The following is a 16,762-nucleotide window of genomic DNA, read 5'->3' as shown; positions in this document are numbered from 1 at the left end:
TGGGGCCCTCATGATGGGATTGTTGGCATTATAAAAGAGACCCAAAGAGCATCCTCTCCCATTCTGGCATCTGAGGACACAGAGGATGGATGTCCAAGAAGCAGGAAGCAGGTTCTCCCCAGACACCGAATCTGCTGGCTCCTTGATCTTGGACTTGCAGCCTCTAGAACTGTAAGAGATATATTTCTGTTGTTTGAAAGCCCCCAGTCTGTGGTGGTCTGTTATAGCAGCCGGCATGGACTAAGGCATAGGGGTCCTCAACCTTGGCTGCACATTGAAATAAAGCAGGGAGCATTTAAAAGTGCCGATGTCCAGGCTCCCTCCCAGACCAATTTGATCAGGTTTGTGGCAGGTGGAGAGTGGGATCCAGGAACCAGGATTCTTGAAGCCTGTGGATCAAGCCTACCAGCATTCAGCGGCACATGGGCACCTCTCATGCTGCAGTCAGGGGACCAAAGCTGGGTGCTGGCTGTGCAGAAAAGTAAGGCTCTTTTCTGTCACTGCAGCCTGAAGTCAGATTTTCCATTGGAATAGGAAACCAACGCCAAGTTTATTTTAAAAGTGCTCTTGATATACCTAAAACTAGGAAATGTATAAAGAATCCTATGGGAGCAGTTTATTCTCACATTTGCATGTGTCTTTGCTTCCTCTGAACCAAGCCTTACATACAGTTTTATTCATTACCAAAGGGGCCCTGTGACTTACTGGGAATATAATTGAATAGAAAATCCTGGGGTCATGTACTGGGTGACTGGGAAAGTGATTGAAACAGGTTTTCACAACACAGTGAAAAAGTAATTTGAAGAGACTACGTGTCTGTACAAATCGTGTCCTTCTCTGTCATGTTTCCAGGTTGGGATACAAGCATAGGATCGTTCCTGGTTGATTATGTCTAGTGATTATTTATCTAAAACTTTAAAAGAAGAAGAGCAGATACGGTACATTTGCACTCAGTTAACCACACAAACATTTTAGGCTAAGAAAATAAACAACTAAATTGGTTTCTTTATGACCAAACTGGCTGAGTTATACAGACAGGAAAGGGTCTAGCTCCCAGACTGGAAAAGGTTAAGTGATCTTGCTAAAACCTTCAAAAGCTTACTTTTGGTTGAATTTCATGGAAATCCAAAAGTGATCCATTTGATAGCTAGCAACCAAAAGACCTTCGGCGATGACAGAGTATTTTTACTTCTGAGAGATGGGCTTTTCAGAACCCTGCAAATGGCATTTGTTCTGGCATTTGGCATTTTTGTTGCCATATTTATTGCCTTTAGTTCCTAATGGGAGTAGTTTTCTGCTCCTAATTATCCAAAAGGCAAGAAAAAAATAACTAGAACTCGAAGAGAGGGGATGGGAAATATGTCTTGAAAGTTTCATTAATTGCAAAATGAAGTTAAATGGAGCATTCAATAAAAGTACTTCTCAGAACCGATGGAAGATTTCTCAGAAAGAGCCCATTAAAGCTGGATCCTCTAAAGCAGTGGAAATCCCAGGAACAAAAGCCAAATAAATGCCTGGAAATTGAGTTTCAGAAGAATTTTTGAATTGGTGCAGCTTTGTAATTTGCAAAATGGGATGGAATCAGTGACTGGTCTAGTATCTGTTTAGCTAAAATGGAATAACATGTTTAGCTTAGGAGGACCATGCACATTCAAATTTAGCTATTATATTTGCAACTGCCACTTATTAAGCATTTTTCTGTGAGCCAGGGCCTGTGTTTTGACATTCATGATCTTACTTTTGATAATTACAAAGATTTTGTGCCTTTCACAGGAGTCATTAATATATTATGGAAGGGTCATAAGGCTGACTCTGGTGTTTTGAATAAAATCTCTAATGATATCGGAAATACTGTTTAAATGTATGTTAAAGCTAACCTTGAAAATAAGATTTCCATTCCACCGATATGCTTTACAAAGTAGACCTCCATTCAGGAGGAAAAAATAAAAATAAATGAAGTCAACTTTATTTAGTACTTAAACCATGGGTTAACCTGGGGGTTGGGGCTGATCATATTCAAGGCCACTATAGGCTACTGCAGGCAAATCTGAGTTTTTGAAGTTTGGAAGCAAGTCTGATAAACTTCCAGAGTAAATCCGAATGCTCTGGCTTATGAGAAAGTAACCACTAGTTACATCTCATGGCTTGGAATTGCAGTTTAAAGATAACCAGAATTGCAGTTAGATATTACCAAAGGGTGACCTGTAGCTTAACTTTCTCAATTACATATGTCAAGAACTTGGGATAACAGCCCTAACTGAAATGAGTTATTAAGTCAGTTAATATAAATGTTCTTTTAATCAAGTATAATCTTTAACTTACCTCATGAGCTTTAGGCTCACCTTAGCTAATGTAAGCTATGGGTTACAAACTACAAATAGAATACTTAGTAAATTTGGTACTATTAGTTACTGCTATGGATTAATTTTAGTTCACTCTACCATTAGAAGTTTCTGATGAGAAATGAAATAATTTATGGAACGTGTTAATTGAGTATTGGATGGGGTAACAAAAAAGACAACCATCAACAACAGCTGAACAAACACCTGTGTGGATTTGCTGTCTTCTCTCTGTTCTGAACATGTTAAAATTAACTCCTCTGGCTTCAGGATGTACCTTACAATAACTGTTGCTACTGTTCCCTTTTTAAAATTTTAATGTAGCTATTAAAATTGTGGTAAAACACATATACAGAAAATATAATATTTCAACTGTTTTAGAATGTGTAGTTAAGTCACATTAAGTATATTCACAGTGTATGGGATTATAAAAATCATTAATTTTTCAGGGCTTTGCCTCCACAGTGTATTTCAGTACTGTGAGTAGAGTAGATGGGCAGGGCGTCCTGAAGATTAGGGGGAGTACCAGTGTTAGCGGCCATCCCATCCGTCTTGTCCTAGAAAGATGGTCATTTAAAGAAATATGCCCTCCTCTCTTTCACTGGATTCTTTCCCTTTTATTGCTCTTTTACTGCACAAGGAGAGACACGACCAGTGGCAGAAAGCACATTTTGCAAGTGGGGTTATAGGAGGATTTGCTAGTTCCAGAGAAGGGAGCCCTTTTGTAGGACCAGACCTCAGTTTGTTTGTTGTTCCTCTATTTGTCAACAAATGGGCCGTGTATATGCCAGGCTCTGCTTGTGGTGCTAGGGAACAAGGTGGACAGGTCCTTAGTTTTACAGAGCTGAATTCTAGCAGCAGAGAAAGTCAGTATATGGGACATATACTGTGACATAAAATGTGATGTTGGGCAATGATGAATCCCAGAGAAAGAAAAAAGAGGGTGAGAGAATGGAGGAGGCTAGCGCCGTGGATGTCTGAGACACAGACGCAGGCAGGAGCTGAGCGCGATCACAGACTAGCGAAGGGGCAGCTCCGAGTGAGTCGGAGAGGTGGGGCAAGCAGCCCTGGCCAGACCCAAATCTTGCTTTCTCTAATAGATATTTAGTAGCACTGCTTTTACTTTGTTGCAGTGAAATTTGTAAAAGACATAACCTACCTACCCACGTAATTACAAGCCATCAGTCTAATGCCTTAACGTACTGTAATGGAAATACAGTGAAGAGGCCATTGTACCAGAGTGTTTCAACGCATCAGGTTGGCATGACTGTGCTGTGACCCCATGTGAGACCAAAGGCACATGGCTGTTATGTTGGCGATTCAGTGACAGTCAGTGTCACCCTTAGTGATTTTGGAAGTGATGGATACTGCCTAGTACACTTCTAAACAAAACAAAGTACATCACTCCCTAGATGTTTGTTGTTTGTGAAGATTGTGGACAAAACACTTTGTGTCACCATGTAAAATGGCCTCAGGTTTTTCACCTGAACGAATATCCAGCGGATGTTGCAAAGTCATAGGGATGTGGGACATTTCTTGGTTGTGCAGGACCATGCCGTGCATTTCAGGTTGTCCACCCTGTGAAAGCCACCAGTGACCCCTGATTACTGAGTGACCATCCAAGTGGCCCCCACAGACTTCCCAAATGCCCCCAAGGTGGCTCTGCTGCCATCAGGAACCACTGTAGGGCCTGGGAGACCCGTGCACGGATTTGGGACTTTGTTCTGTGTGCGATGGGGAGCCAGTGGACAGTTTTGAGCAGGGAAGCAAAATGATCTGACTTTGGTTTTCAAGGAATCTTCTGACCATGAATGGAGAGGAAGCCGCAGAGGTGTTGAGCTGGCCTCAGTCTTCCTGCCCTGAGAGTCTGTGGGTCTGCCCAGAGCTATCCAAAGCAGGCACTGGAGGGTTCTGGAAATATTGCAGCAGAGCTCTGCTCTCCTTTGTGCCCCACAACTTTACAAGCACAGGTGTTCGCCACCACCTCAAGCAGGGTTCAACAGTGTCACTCCCCCACCCATACACACCCCCTAATCCATTTTTACCCCCCTTCCCACAGTAAATAACAGACCCATGCAAAGTGGTTAGAAGTAGCTTTGTCGTTGAACCTCTCACTTGGGCTGTTTTGCCTGGCTGCCTCTCCCCCCAAGGCAAACCCCTCCGGTGCCTACACACCCTCTTGGATGTGCTGCCATCTGCTCCAGCGTTTGCTTTGGGCCTGCGATCACAGAAGCATTTCCTGTAACTGGAATCCCCATGCCAGGCCTGCCAGACAATAGATAGATAATTGGATAAATCCTAAACTGGAAACTGCAAACACTAAAAGAGAAAACTACACGTAATATTGTACGCATGATACTCTGAGCTAGGCTGTTTACATATGAAACTATTTAAGCAAGTCCTTTATTTCTCAACAACAATGAAACTCATTGTTGTCATGAAACTCAGGGGCCCTTTCAATGTGTTTGAGAAAGAGTCAGGGCTGTATTGTATTTAGCCCCAGAACGGAAAGGCGCATTCCACGTGGTCTTCCACCCTGTGGCCTCCACGGGGGTAGGGTTGGTAAGGACAGTGAGAGTAGAGCTGCTTGTAACTTGTCACACTTGGGTGAAGGTGTATCAGGAGTGAAAGACATTATCATCACTGCTATGTGCGTGTGTTTTTTAATGAAATCTAACATCATTTAACGCGGCCTCAGTAACACAGTGGTGTTCAGATCATACAAACTTTGGCCATCAAAAATGATTTCCAGGTTTTTTGATATAAAATGGTGTTGGAGCAAAAGAGTGAATGTGTGAGCCATGGAGCTGACTAAATACCTCCTCGGGAAGCACACAGACTCATGAAGGCAGCATATCATTCTGTTCTAACGTGGGTTGGTGAACGAATATTTGGGTCCCAGGGTGTAATAGTCGTAACAGCAGAACTATACTCTTTACACTGGACTTAGAGTTTTCTCTTGGAAAAAATTAAGCTTGTATTTAGATTTACCAATTAGGTTGACAAATACCTGGATTCAGCCAAGTGCCTTGCAAGTTTCTTCCTTTGGGGGAAGGTGAGGTTCCTGGTAGAAATCACCACAGGCTCCAATCTACTCATATGTGACAGATTGAAGAAAGCTTTATTGCTTCAAAAATAAGGGTGGGAAGAATTCAAATATTGACCTTTGTGGATATCCAGTGTGGGAAAAGTGTTATTTAAAATACCATTACAAAAGGTCAACTCCCATGGTAGCTGGGCCTAATCAAAGTTTACCAGGAAGTTCAGAAATCAGTGCATGGAAGAAGGATCTGAATTTGGCCAAACTAGAAGAGAGAGAGAGAAAAAAGATCTTTCCCTCCTTTTTCATCTTGAGGGAGATAGGAAACGAGAATCACAGCCTCAAGAATGGGGGCGGAGAGAGTAGAACATGAAAGGGGCTTCCAGAATCCCTTCTTGAGGGAAAAAAAGCCCAGAGAGTGTCCCAAAGTGACTTTTTCTTCTTCACAAATGTGTTTTTCTCTGTTTTGAGGATTCTCATCTCAATAATCAGCTCATCTTTTTATTCTCTCCTTACTCTTCATTCGATCTGAGATGCTTATAAAACCAAGAAACACACCTCAGTCAGGAAGGTCCGAAAAAGATCTGGCCTCCATAGGCTCCCATTGCCTGCTGGGGCCAAAAACCAGAGTAGACAGAGCCATGGGGAGGCGAGGCCGGCAAAGGCTCTTGGGAGGGGGCCGGAGTTAGGGGGTGGCCACAGCCTTTGATCATCGGCCATGGCTGGCTGGGGCTGGAAGGAACCTCAGGGTCACCTTGTTCATAGATAAGAAAAATAAGGTCTAGAAAGTTAAAGAGGCTGCCAGGGGTTGAGCAGCTAATTGGTGGCTGCCCTGGGAATGTCAGGAGCGATTTTTGATGAGAAACTTTCTGAAGTTCTTCGGATCGGCTCGCATAACTGACACTGAGAAAGTGGGAAAGACTTGAAGGATTTGTTTTTAACCATCGGCTATTGGAGCGCTTTATCATTGTCAATTTACTTTGGTTTGCCTTTGACCTTTGCCACCCCCGCTGGTAAGCGTAAATTGTAGTTGTTAGTTTGCATTCCTCGACATGTTTGGGAAGGACTCCGTTTTTAAGGAATTAGTAGGGTTTAGCGGGGAGAGTGTTCATTGTTTCTGCTCTGCCATCCAATCCAGAAGGGCCTTGAAAGGTCTTAGTAGGCTGACACAGTGCAAAACAGAGGCTCTGGTCTGCAAAGGTTTGTGGGATGCATCCTGCACGTGCACTGGTTGATGGGTTGTGCAGGAAAATCTGCAAACCCAGAGAGAGCATTCTGGCTTTGGCATCAGCTTCTCTCTTTATGTGCCAAATTGATATTCTCTACTTTACTCTTATAAAATTTACCACCTTAAAAGAAAAACCTATCCCATCCTAGAAAATGGACTTGATTTTTTTTTTATATATATAGCGTTACAGAAATGTTGCTGTATTAGCAAACCCTCCTAAAAGGTGGAGAAGCTTATTTTTACTTGATTCCTGTCTTTCCTGTGTTTTGAGACCAGCGTGTAAACAAGTCACACTGCAGAGGGACCACTGAGAGATGTACAACAGAAGCAGAATCAGGAATAGAAATTGGATTTATAGGCAGTGAGATAGGATAATTAGTTTTTATATTTAAAAATAACCTCAAACCAGAGGAGTCTGCTGTCTCGGACAGAGAATGGAATTGAGTTTGAATACCTCAAATGATAGTTCAGTGGAAACTGTTGGCTTTGTATAAAATATATACATTAATCTGCTGTGTGTGTATATGTATGTAATATATATATTCCTCTCAAACACATGAATTACAGCATGAGTTTAAGTCCAAAAATTCAGTTTGCACAAAGTGTTTGTATTTACAATTCTTAGCCTTCAATATTGTGAATATGGCTAAAGATAATCTGATTAGCCCACTATCTGCCTTTTGGCTCTGAGTAGTTACTTGGAGTTCCGAAATCAAACAAACAAAAACCTTTTCTCTTTTTTGCATAGATAAGCACCAACTGTGTCTGGTGTTTACTCAAAATTTTATGTTTTTTACAACTGTTGTTCACTACAGAATGTACATTTAAAATGCTTTATATAGGTAAAACCAGAAAAGACATGAGAATATGGAGAGTCTGCTGATGTTAAATAGGTGTAAACTCAACGTACCTTCTGTTATGACCTTGTCTTAGCTACTGGTCTCTGTCCTTCTCAACTGGCAGAAACCAGATCCTGGTTTGGGTTCTCGAACAGCTTTTTTTCTTCAGGGTTCTGCTTGGGGAGGGCGTCCTGTCTGAAATGTGCCATCTCCCCAGCCTGGCTCAATGGGGACAGAGAGAAATAGCATCTGTCAGCTGCGCTGAAGTCTCCCACATGTGGAGTCACTGGTTCTTTGCTGGGGTTTCAGCTAGTGAACCTGCTGCCGCCTGTGACATCCTTGTTTGCATAGAGAGAAGTCTAAGAAGGGGATGAACTTGTAAACAAGAGGGAACATGCCTTCCTGCTCATGTGGTTCTCTCTAGTCTGCCTCTGAGCAGAGAAGTTACAAGTGTGAAACCCTTGGTACCTGCTCTGTAGATCATAGGAGGGTTTTGTCAACCCTGAGATCTTTGTCTCTTTCTTCTGCCTCCTGTCATAAATCTGTGTTTCACAGGAAAGAAAGGAGATGGTTGTTAAAGCATAAACCTCCAGGTCAGCTCTTGTTACATCAAACTCCAAGATGATGTCCTTTGTTGAACTGAAATCTTTTATTGAACTGAAATGCTAGATTGGGTAACTGAGCCATTCCCCGCCTGGGGATAGGAAATCTTCTGTCGTAAAAAGGTGGCTGTTGGTCGGTGTGGGGGTGGGTGTTGGCGTCCGTAGAAAGTGGGATGGGCTTTGGAATAGCATCTGCCTTGCGTGAACTTAATACAAAAAGCAGCCAAACCCGATGCACCTAAAAACTAGAGAGAGTTGCATAGGGCAGCCCATCTGTATTTTAGCACAATTCTCACTCAGGTGCAGTTTCTTTCAGTTGCTTGAAGTTTCCAGTGTCAGATCAAGTTTTCTTTCTTGCACCCCAATACTTCATGCATTTGTCTGCCATCTGTTCATTTCCACTGCAAACTGCTCTCTACACAATGTTACTCAGTGTTAATTAGAACATGTGTCTCTCTGTCATTCATCTGGGGAAGGGTTAATGATGACTTATGTCCCTTTAAATGGTTTCCTCCAAACTGGTATATGTCATTTATTATTTTCTAAGAACTTCAAGAGAATGGAAAGAGGAAGAGCACCTCATTTTTATTTCCACAGCTTTAATCATATGGCATTTTTTAAAAAAAACAACCCAGTCTTGCTCTAAGTGTTCTGATATTTAAAAATAGAGTCCTTTAAGTTCTTATTAAGTAGTGATACATATGAGTGTGTATTCAGTGATTACCAGTGAACAAATTATAGTCACATGTTTTTGTATGTTAATTTATTTTTTAACATGGAGCATGTTCACATGGTTCAAAATTCAAAAGGTCCCAGAAGGTGCTCGCTTCGGCAGCACATATACTAAAATTGGAACGATACAGAGAAGACTGGCATGGCTCCCGCACAAGGATGACACGCAAAAAAATAAAAGGGTCCCAGAAGGCATACGGGGGGGAGTGTTCTTCCTAGACTCTCCCAGACACCAGGTTTCCTTTCCCAGAACCTGTGTCATCAGTCTTGTGTATGCACATATGGATATCTGTGTCTAGACTTGTGTATGCACATATGGATATATGGATATATATATATATATGCACATGTATGCATATGTATGTGTATATGCTTCGTTCCCCCTTTTTACACAGAGGGTGGCAGACATACATGCTGTTCTGCTTATGTGCTTTTCACTTAAAATAACGTTTTGGAATTCTGTGCATATCAGTAAGTTAGGAGCTGGTTTTCTCTTTGTTAAGGCTGGATTAATCCACTATGACTTAGTAACTCATCCCTTTCTGACATTTTCTGAGACAATGATGCCGTGAATAGTTTTGTATTACATTCTTTTATGTGTCTATAGGAAAGAAATCCTGGAAATGGAATTGCTGTAACCACAAGTGAGTGTGTTTGGCATTTTGATTGATTCTGTCAAACTGCCTTTTGTAGAGTTAGTAGTTTATATAGCTCTACCAGCAGTGTGAATACTCACCAGCCTTTTTTATTTTCTGAAAATAAAGGTGAAATAGCTATCTCAGTTTATGATTTAATTAGTCCCTTATCTTATTTTGAGTGATGTTGGGTATCAGGAACAATTTAGAGTGAAAAATAAATACTTGTACTTAGATTTTATACATACACATTTCACAGACGGAAACCTTTTCATGCATTATTCCTCTAATCCCCTCCAAACACCAGTAAATCATATCTGGTTTCTAGTAAATTAGACAGCTGATTTATATATTGCTGTGTTAGTAAGAGCAAATATGCTGTAAACGTTGGAAGATGCCTCATATTCTCCTTTATATGATTACCAGAAGCACATTGCTGAAATCAGATTTCAACTGAAATTATTTTTCAAAATAATGCATTTCAAACTAATCTAATCAGGCTTTGGTTTGTAAGGGTACATTACCTGATATCTTTTAAGATATAATATTTTAAGTCGATTAAACTTTGACATATGTTGCTTTTTACTTAAAGTACTATGCTAGAGACATCACATTTTGGTGGGTATCATTAAAAATTGTTCTTTTAACTAAACAAATGACCACCCTTCCTGTGATATTTCTCTTTGTGTGGAGCTGTAGACGAAAATCCCTTCCGTCTGATTTTTAATGCCCATTGCCTTGCTATAATAACCAAATGCATCTAGATGGTTCCATGGCATATCAGAGCAAGAAGTCAGGGAGTCTGTTATTTAGGTTGGGTCTCCTGGCCTGTACTCCTCACTTACTCTCATGAATTCATAAATCTCTACAAGTGGGAGAATACATTGTCCATTTCTTGGTAGATGGAACTTTCTATCTTCTATTTTGGAAAGGTAAGCCGATAATTTGCAAAAAGCCGACAGATGAATAGTAGCAACCCATGATGGGGATGCCATTTTCTCTCCCTGTGTTTTTTCAGGCCATGAAATGAGACGGCTTCTCTGGGATGCATAAGATTTGAAAACTGATCACCTGCTTCATTATAATACTAGGGATTTATTTCCCTTTGGGAATAATATACTTGCCGTTGCAATAAACATTGCACGTAAGAAAGTGGGAATGTTTCTATTGTCTAGTCAGGAAATCAACCAAGCTCCAAAAATGAAGTTGCCTTGAATGTTCTAATGGCAGTGTTGAGTTGTTGAAATATTTCACACTGTCATGAAACCAATTTCAATCCTCCCTCAACTCTAGACTCACAAATTTTTCGAGCCAGAAGGAGATCTGGTCATGATCAGAGAGTTCATCTCAATTTTGTAGGTGAGGAAACTGAAGCTTAGAGAAGTTTAAGGATCATTTTAGTGAGTAAGTGATACTCAAAGCCTCACCTGGCTAAATAGTTACAGAAATCTTGCTAAAGCATTTTTTTTTTTAACTAGAAGAATGTATGCTTTTTTAGAAGTTGGTTCTAAGGCCTCTGAGTAAAACCCTTTCTTTGGTTGGTGGACTTTAAGTGGGACTCATTCTGCTAAAGACCCTCAGCTGGAGAAAACTACGGAATGTCCTTCTAAGAAATACCTAGATGGGTGCCCCTGTGGAGACAGGCACATGGGAGAATGAGGTCTTCAGGGATGCTCCTCATGGTGTGCAGTGCACCTGCGGGACCATGACCGTTTTCTAGTGGCTTCAGCTCTGTAGGAAGAGAGATGCGAAAGGAGGCAGGGATGTTGGGAAACTAGAGGCATTGCCACTGGTTAATGGAACTGGTCAGAAATAGGTTATTTCATGGGAAATTTTATGGAAACCCCTTGTGAGGACTTTTCTTCTATTTTTAGGAAGGAAGGAAGAGAGGAGAAAAAGAGAAAAGGAAACTGAGAAGAAAAGAAAGGAGCAAGGGAAAGGAGACCAAGAGAGGGAAGGAGGGAGGGTGCATGGGTTTCAGCTACATCACAGGTAACAGGCTTTCTCCAAAGTCTCTTACTTGGACCAAAGGGACCGTTGCCATTTGGTGGCAGGTGACTTAGCCATACATAGTCCAGAGCTTTCAAGTATTAAAATTCATCCTGTACCTCTCAAAGCTGTGTTTGCAGCCTAAGCTGAGCTTTAGACAGTCTAGCTGCATACGGATTACCTATGGGGCATTTGAACCTCAGCGAATGCCACCTTCCTGCCTCCGCAACCAGTTCCCTTTTCTGAACTCCTCATCTCGAGGAGTTGCATCTCGGGCCTCCACTTAACCCAAGTCAGAACTCTGGGGTTGCCCCTGGCTCCCTCTTCCCTCCCACACCACGGCCTTTCCTGGTCAGCAAGCCCAGTCGATTCTGCCTCCTTTGCGTCTTCTGATCCTTCTTCTTGGACTTCCCTTTTGTCACTGTCTTAGCGCACAGCCTCACCATTTCTTCTGAAGTCGTGGCAGCAAACCCCAAGTGGCCTCTGCCACCTGGTTTTTGCCTTTCTCCAACTTGTTTTCCAGACTGTTGCCAGAGAACTCTTTCTAGGAAAGCCTGTTCAGTCACGGAATTCCCCTGCCTGAAATGCGCTGTTTGCTGCCTGTGCTCCACAGAGGAACTGTCCTGACGGTCCATGCTCACTCCTTTCATCCTGTCTCCTGTGGTTCCTCCTCCTCACAGGCTACACTCCAGCCGCTCCCCAGTGCATCTGTGCGTTTTCCTACCCCCTGACCTTTGCACCTGTTATTCCTTCTGAGTGGCACATCTGCACGCCCCTGCTCCCCTTTTCCTTGTCTTAATTCCTGCTGATCTTTCTGATCTCAGTTTAGATGGCAGTTACTTTAACAGACACTTGCATACATTTACCGTGTAGCAGGTGCTGGTCCAAAGGCTTTACATATATTCATTCATTTGCTCCTCAAACTTCAGGAGGAAGGAAGGATTGTTATCCTCATTTTATGGATGAGGAAACTGAGACTTGCGTGGTGAAGTAGCTTCTCTCACTAGCCCACTAGCTACAAGACTGGGCCAGAAGCTAGCTTTTGCCACTGTTTGGCACTGGATGTTTATTTGTATGTGGTTATATCTATACATATGTGTGTGTGTGTGTATAATTTATTTTTTGAATAGATAACATAACACATATTATTATATTTAAAAGATACAAAGTATACAATGATAAGGAAGTCACCCTCACAAAACTCATTTCTCCCTGAAAGCAACTATTGTTACCAGTCTTTGTGTATCTTTCCAGGGGGTACATACAAATATATATGTACAAACTATGTAATTTGGTTTTTCCATTGGTGATAGCAGAGTTGGCTTGCCATTTCTAATTTGCTTTGTTTGCTTAGCTATTTTCCTTGGGGCTTGTTCCATATCAATACGTTAATAGCTTTCTCTTCTCTTTTATGGCTAAATAATAGGCCGTCATAGGAAGATGCCATAATTTATTTCATCAGTCTCCTTTTGCTGGATATTTAGATAGTTCTCGAACTTTTGCTAGTACAAACGTTGCTACAAAGACTGGCATTCTACAGGCATCATTTTGCATCCATATGAGTTTTATCTGCAGGATAAAAATCCTAGAATTGGAATTTTGGGTCAGAGGGTAAGTACATTTATAATTTTGACAGATAATGCCGGGTTGTCTTCCTAGCGGATGTATCCATTTATTCTCTCATTAGTAATTTATGAGAGTGCTTCTTTCCTAAGCCTTACCAGTGTGTGTATGGTAAAATGTTCTGATGTTCACCAACTCTAATACATTGTCTGCAAAATTCTCTATTATGAATAAAGTTTACTATCTTCTAATGTGAACTTTTTGATGTCTTTTATATTGGCTGACAGTTCATTTGGCTTTGTTGGTTCTTACAGATCTACAGGCATTCCTTATATATTAAGGAAACTAGCTTTTTGTCTATGATTTGTGTTCCAGATAGTTTCCTGGTTTCTCATTTGTCCTTTGTCTTTGTTTATGGTGTTTTTTCTTTTTCCCAGGCAGAAAGTTTTTATTTTCCTGTAATCAGATTTACCAGTTTTTTTCTTTGATAGTCTCTAGGGTTTGTGTCATAATGAGACTGACCTGCCGCACACCTAGATCATACAGTTCTCCTCCACGGGCATGCACGCACGCATGTGTAAGGTTGTTTCACAGAGGCAATCAGTAGAGTGCAATAGCTTGGAAAACAGATTCAAGAGTCAGACCGACCTAACTTTTAGCCTTGGCTTCATCTCTAGCTCATTGTGATCTTGGATGAAATGTTTAAATGGGTTGTCAGTATCGACATCCCAGCGTTGCTGGGAAGGTCAGTTGCAGCAACGAGGGAGTGTCCTGTGTTAAGTGCTGCAGCCGCCTCTGCTGTGTGCTAGCCTCTCCATGTTCTGCTGGTTGCACAAGGACAGAGGGAAGGCCTTACTTCTCTTTCCTCAGCGCTCGCCTTTGCCATGAGCCCCCAGCCCGGCCCCACTCCCCACCTCAGTGCGCTCTGCTGAAGTGCCGAGCACTCATTTTGATGGTTCCACTGTTTACACTGATCTGAGAGGGAAAGGCCTGGAGTTCTGGTGGGAGCCACCTGGCGTGCCCCCAGTGCTTCTCCCTGGAGTCCTCACCTGTTACGTCTCTGTCTCGCCCAGAGAACCTGGCGCCTTGCCGGCTCTAGAGGCTTTGCTTCTTCTCACGGGTCATCAGTGAGAGTCTGTGCTCTTCCCTTTGGGCCGCTGGCAGCCCCTGGTCTCCAGGTCCCCTGCCTCGGTGCCTCCTGCTGGCAGACGTTCTTTCTCTGGCCGTGTGAACAGGCTCTTCACCTCCCATTGCTGCATCTCCGCGGGCTTATTGTGTCCACATTCTGAGGGCACCTGAGCTGGTGTGCTCCATGCAGTGGCTGAGAGAGATTTGGGGTGTAGGTGTTGATTGTAAATCACCCGGCTGGGTCTCCACTCCCAGGGACCACTTAGGAAGGAATAAGTTTCTGGTGGACAGTGACCCTAAAAACTTCTATCACGTTAGCTTCTGTTAATATTAATAAAATTTTGGTTACCAATTGTGATAGATTCTAACTCCTTAAAATGTTTAATATTATGCCAACAGTCAAAGATGCCAGTAATTTGGAGGCAGAGCTGAAAACTGGGCCTTAATTTCCTGACGTTTATCTCTGTTGTTCCCTTTAATTCTCCTTTGCCTCTTTAAGAATTTCCTATGTGTACTTAATTTTGAGAGGGGCCCCTTGACATTCCCATGGCAGGAAACGCAGTGGAGCAGTAAATAAAGTCATTTCATATTTACTTCTGCCACTATCCTTGCCATTAATACAATTATGTTTGGAGCCCAGGTGTGGAGTTTTACAGTGGGCTGTATCAAGTGTTAATCATGACTGATTGAAGCATGCTAGTGCTGCCAGGGAGACGGTCTAAAGATTAGGAAGAGAAAAGCAAGAGGCGGCAAGGGAGTTAGCTGTTTTGTTAAGTTCAGTGGAAGCTGGCACTGTGGGCAAAGCGCTGTGTGGGATTCAAGGTGAAGTCATAGTCTGAAACTCAAAGGCAGAACCTACCATATGGGGAGCACTTGCCTAATTTTTTTTACACTTGAGATTTGAAAAAATTCCTAAAAATTGGGTATTTTTGTTCCAATGTTAAGGGTAAGGGAGTTGGGTTGAAGAGAAATTGAGTAACTTGACCCTGATCCCACAATGACGGCAGAGCCAGGAGTAACATGGGTGGGCCTGGTGCGGCTCCTGGTCGTCTGCCGCACCGCCTTGCCTTCCACCAAGTTACAGTCCAGCAAAGAGGGTGATCAGTAGTGATATGACTGTCTTCAGTGAAAAAGGAAAAATAATGGCATAAAAATACTGGAAGTGTACTGCTAGCCTTGAGTTTTCTTTTTGATTGGGGCTTTTGGCTCTGAGTCCTACAGTGCTGTTCAGTGCGGGGAACATTCTAGAGAGAAAAGTCAGTCAACAGCTGTCCTGCTTCCCCAGCCTCCACCTTGATAAAAGAAGTCTCCTTATGACCAGACTCACCTGCAGGTAACAAAACAGGTTTTCAAAATATGTAATAAAGGAGCACCGCCTGTCCCAGTCTGGCCACAGTCCCAGTGGACGCAAAAACCACGTGGGCCCTGCCTGGAACCCCAGGCCAAGGGGTTAATTCAGAAGAAAAGCTTGAGGTTCCAGAATCCCACATATGTTACCAGAATGCTCTGTAGCTCTGAGCCCTCCCCACCCTCATCTGCCCCCACCCACACCTGTCCCACATATTTGTCTCACCAGCCACGCTGGATGCCCCTAAATGTTGACTATTCAGGATGAGCATAGAATTTTCTTGGCAGGATTTCAGCCTCTCTGTGAAAGATTTCAGTTATCTCCTCTGTTGTTTCCAGAAGGAGCTTCTTTACCCCAACGTGCAGTCTTGCTGTATTCCTAAGTGTTTTGGAAACAAAATGTGCAGTTGGAGAATTCCTGCTTTGTGAATATTGGGATCATTTTGTTCCCTGGCACAACAATCTCTCCTTTGTATTAAACATCTGAGAACAGCAGTTCTAAATAAAATTTTTATATTCCCTGTTGATACAAGTTCTTTATTTTGGGGACAACAGTTTGGGGCTTATTTCCTCTGTCAAATTCTGATACACTTTCCCCTTCGTAAAAGCCAAGGACGCTCCTCACCCACAGCCGGGAATTGGACTTGTGTAGTGATGAGTGGCAGTCTGCCTCTTGGGACTTTCTTGTTTGGTCCCTCCTGACTCCAGGGAGTGACCCTTGTCATAGTGAGGTGGCTGGGCACATAGTAGGACAGGTCAGAGCACAGCACCTAATCCGCTGGCCTGACTGTGAGTTGAGGGGCAGTGCTAGTCAGCTACAAAGAGACCAGATGGGAACAGACTAAAATAGCCACTTACCCACCTCCTTCCCGGACATGCAGAAAGGCTGCACTGGAGGTCCAAGAAGGCCTAATTTGGTAAAATAAAAACTGGCCCGTCCTCTGAACAGGAGGTTGAGTTGTGACCCTGGCGTGAGTTGCACCTCCAGTGCTCGGTTTGGACTAACCCCATTCGTACCTTGTCAGGTTGATCGGCCGGATCAGCAACAACTAACTGGTAACAAATCCCCTTCGTGTTAAAGCACTTCTGATCATTTCCTTTCCCTACTTGTACAGAATACATAGTCCAAGGAAAATGAACATATATGCTTTCATCTTTAGACAAACCCAGTGGTATGAAAATCCAGGTTTTTTATACAGTAAGACTAAGTAGGACATTTGTATCTACTTTTCAGCAAACTTATTGCCATATTCCTTACATGGCACAGATCGCAGAAGAGGACTGTGATGTGCTCCCAGGAATGTTCATAGTCCTGTGTCT

The 16,762-nt window shown here is 42.6% G+C and overlaps 1 protein-coding gene and 1 non-coding gene across 5 annotated transcripts in view; both read left to right on the top strand.

The window, feature by feature from the left end:
- The window catches only part of BCL2 (BCL2 apoptosis regulator), a 162,337-nt gene that overhangs the window by 36,632 nt on the left and 108,943 nt on the right, over positions 1–16,762 (top strand). The window lies entirely within an intron of this gene.
- LOC118972529 (U6 spliceosomal RNA) lies at positions 8,868–8,974 on the top strand. The gene has a single exon (XR_005061565.2). It is a non-coding gene; the product is annotated as a U6 spliceosomal RNA (small nuclear RNA).

The sequence above is a fragment of the Manis javanica genome, chromosome 9 (genome assembly GCF_040802235.1).
Source record: "Manis javanica isolate MJ-LG chromosome 9, MJ_LKY, whole genome shotgun sequence".
Taxonomy (NCBI): domain Eukaryota; kingdom Metazoa; phylum Chordata; class Mammalia; order Pholidota; family Manidae; genus Manis; species Manis javanica.
Note: the sequence above shows the minus strand (reverse complement) of the source record. Positions and strands in the feature narration are given on the sequence as shown.